The sequence below is a fragment of the Neoarius graeffei genome, chromosome 13, assembly GCF_027579695.1.
Source record: "Neoarius graeffei isolate fNeoGra1 chromosome 13, fNeoGra1.pri, whole genome shotgun sequence".
In the NCBI taxonomy this organism is placed as follows: Eukaryota; Metazoa; Chordata; class Actinopteri; order Siluriformes; family Ariidae; genus Neoarius; species Neoarius graeffei.
In genome coordinates this window covers 52,346,984-52,350,956 of record NC_083581.1, presented here as the reverse complement: position 1 = coordinate 52,350,956, position 3,973 = coordinate 52,346,984, and positions in this window count along the sequence as shown.

Sequence of the window (3,973 nt, the reverse complement as noted above, 5' to 3'; positions counted from 1 at the left end):
GTGGGACTTGAAGTTTTTCTGGCTTTTTTTTTTTCTCCCCCGCCCAGTAAAATTGTGTCCACTTGTTTCCCGAATGACCTGTATCTGAGCAGAGAGAGAAAATAAATTCTAACGATGATCTTGGGCTAGATCTAATCACCCTCCTTTAGGCTACCACTTAACAGATGTGTATGTTGTCACTGTGTTGTGTGTTTTTGTTTAGTTACCTCGAGGTCAATCATTCTTTACCTGGTGACTGTTGCTGTTGTAGTAATAATAATCTCATCTCATCTCATCATCTCTAGCCGCTTTATCCTTCTACAGGGTCGCAGGCAAGCTGGAGCCTATCCCAGCTGACTACGGGCGAAAGGCGGGGTACACCCTGGACAAGTCACCAGGTCATCACAGGGCTGACACATAGACACCGACAACCATTCACATTCACACCTACGGTCAATTTAGAGTCACCAGTTAACCTAACCTGCATGTCTTTGGACTGTGGGGGAAACCGGAGCACCCGGAGGAAACCCACACGGACACGGGGAGAACATGCAAACTCCGCACAGAAAGGCCCTCACCGGCCATGGGGCTCGAACCCGGACCTTCTTGCTGTGAGGCGACAGCGCTAACCACTACACCACCGTGCCGCCATATGAAATGTTGAAACTGAGAAATTTTATTGTTTTTTTTTTTTAAAAAATGCTCATTCTGAATCTTGCCAGCAACACATTTCAAAAAAGGTTGGGACAGGGGCATGTTTACCACTGTGTTGCATCACCTCTACTTTTAATAACACACTGTAAATGTTTGGGAACTGAGGAGACTAATTGCTATAGTTTTGAAAGAGAAATGTTGTCCCATTCTTGCCTGATATTATACAATTTCAGTTGCTCAACAGTCCGTGGTCTCCTTTGTCGTATTTTGCGCTTCATAATGTGCCAAATGTTTTCAGTGGGAGACAGGTCTAGACTGCAGGCAGGCCAGTTTAGCACCTGGACTCAAATTTATTTCCCAAATTTCTGGAATTGTGGTTGTAAATAGTTATTTCACTATGAAGACACTGTCAGGAGAAAGACTTTTACTGAAAATATTGCTGGAATATCACTTCATTGTTGTTTAATCAAGAAAATACCATGCACCCTTATTTTTTTTTTTTAAACATCAAAAATACCGAGTCTATTTAAATACAGCAAAAATCAACAGTTTGGAAACCTACTCTGAAAGCATATAATCTTTCCTGAATATTAGCCATCTAAAACCAGATTTTTGTTCTTTAATATATAAAAAAATATTCTGAGGAAAAATGGTTTGAAAAAATTAAATGTGGTTTAGTGTGTCCATTCAAGTTATCGGAGTTTGAGGTTTACAAAGGAAATAAACTCAAACAGTTGTGTGTGTGTAACACTATACTGCCAAAAGCGGGCACCTGACCAATCACACCCATAAATGCTTGTTGAATTTTGCACTATAAATTTAGCCCATCCCTGGCTTTGTTGTTACAGTCTCCACTCTTCTGGGAAGGCTTCCCACTAGATTTTGAACTGTGATTCAGGGGATTTTTGCCCATTCACCATTAAAAACAGTATTAGTGAGGTCATGCACTGATGTCTGTGAGGAGGCCTGGCATGCAGTCAGCATTCCAAATCAACCCTAAGGTGTTTAATGGGGTTGAGGTCAGGGCTCTGTGCAGGCTGCTTGAGATTTTTATACAGGGGCATTGTCATGCTGCAAAATGTTTGGGCCCCTTAGTTCCAATAAAGGGCCATTCTTAATGCTACAACATACAAAGTCATCCTCTACAATTGTGCGCTTCAGACTTTGTGGTAACAGTTTAGGGAAGACCCACGTATGGATGATGATCAGTTGTCCACATACCTTTGGCAATAATAATTTTAATCATATTATTTAGAATAGGGGTGGCACGGTGGTGTAGTGGTTAGTGCTGTCGCCTCACAGCAAGAAGGTCCTGGTTCGAGCCCTGTGGCCGGCGAGGGCCTTTCTGTGCGGAGTTTGCATGTTCTCCCCGTGTCCACGTGGGTTTCCTTCGGGTGCTCCGGTTTCCCCCACAGTCCAAAGACATGCAGGTTAGGTTAACTGGTGACTCTAAATTGACCGTAGGTGTGAATGTGAGTGTGAATGGTTGTCTGTGTCTATGTGTCAGCCCTGTGATGACCTGGCGACTTGTCCAGGGTGTACCCCGCCTTTCACCCGTAGTCAGCTGGGATAGGCTCCAGCTTGCCTGCGACCCTGTAGAACAGGATAAAGCTGCTAGAGATAATGAGATGAGATTATTTAGAATAATTTAATTTGAAGGCCCTTTTGTTCAATAATCATGGGTGTACAATATCTCGTTGAACAGTTGAGGGCGCTGTTGTTGCACGATTAAATTAGATGAGGGTTTGTTTGTTTGTTTGTTTGTTTTTAGTTTAAGGAGATGTAAATGAAATTGTAAGTAATTCCCCTTGAAAACATACCTATGGACCTCAGGTGCTATGGGAGAACCTGCTATGAGGAATGGTCTTGCATCTTTCTCATTTTCCCTTTTGGAATAAGATAAGGGAGCTTTTTATTATCCCACAAGGGGAAATTTACATTGTTACAGCAGCAAAAGAGCAGCAAAATAAAGAAGAAAAAAAAGATAAGGCAGCAAAGGAGTAGTGCAAAAAGTACAAAGTATACAAAAAAGGTCTATATAAAAAGAAATAAACTACAAATTTAAAGATAAAATTAACAAATTTGCATAAATTAACAGGTTTGCAGATACACAGTTAACATAAGTGTATTACACAGGTGGTATTGCATGTATTACCAGTATTACACAGGTAGTATTGCACAAGTAAGTAGGTATATTGCATGGGAGCCATTTTAACAGTGTGTAATGCCAGTGAAACTCCAAATTGTTTCATTCATTCATCTGCAGTAAATGCTTTATCCTGGGCAGGGTAATGGTGGATACCACTCTGGGTGAATAGACTCAAAATGGGATGCTAGTCCACAGGCAATTTAGTGTAGCCAGTTCTTTTTTTGGAGGTTGGAGGAAACTAGAGAACCAAGAAGAAATCCACATTGTAACAAAGAAAACTTTCAAAACTCCACGCAGACTCAGGATAAAACCAGGGATCCTAGAGTTGTGAGATAGTAACACTGCACTGCACGTCACCTCTGTTCAAAATATGGTCATGATATGTCTATAGGGCGGCACGGTGGTGTAGTGGTTAGCGCTGTCGCCTCACAGCAAGAAGGTCCGGGTTCGAGCCCGGTGGCCGGCGAGGGCCTTTCTGTGCGGAGTTTGCATGTTCTCCCCGTGTCCGCGTGGGTTTCCTCCGGGTGCTCCAGTTTCCCCCACAGTCCAAAGACATGCAGGTTAGGTTAACTGGTGACTCTAAATTGACCGTAGGTGTGAATGTGAGTGTGAATGGTTGTCTGTGTCTATGTGTCAGCCCTGTGATGATCTGGCGACTTGTCCAGGGTGTACCCCACCTTTCGCCCATAGTCAGCTGGGATAGGCTCCAGCTTGCCTGCGACCCTGTAGAACAGGATAAAGCGGCTAGAGATAATGAGATGAGATATGTCTATACATTTGCATACAATAATTAAAAATATTGCTCCTCCTGGACCATGGTAGATATGCATGACAAAATTACAAATGCAAAACTCCAGAGCAGCACAAAATCATAAATACCTGGTATATGTTTAATGAAATGGTTTTGTAGGTGATATTTCCATAAATATTTATGTTCATCAAAAAATTCCCGTGCAAGGATTGGCCAAGGATGGCTCACGTGACATAACATAGTTCCACCACTGATTAAGCAATGTATCTTGTGACATCAAAAATAAAAATAGATGGATATGGTGTGAGTCGGTCATGGTGTATCGTGGATATACCATGAACTGATGTCATAATTTAAAGCTTTATGGCCGACTCGAGTCACAGCTGTGGCTCTGCGAGCATTTGTGTGTGTAGAGCTACGTATCATGATCATGCCTAGCA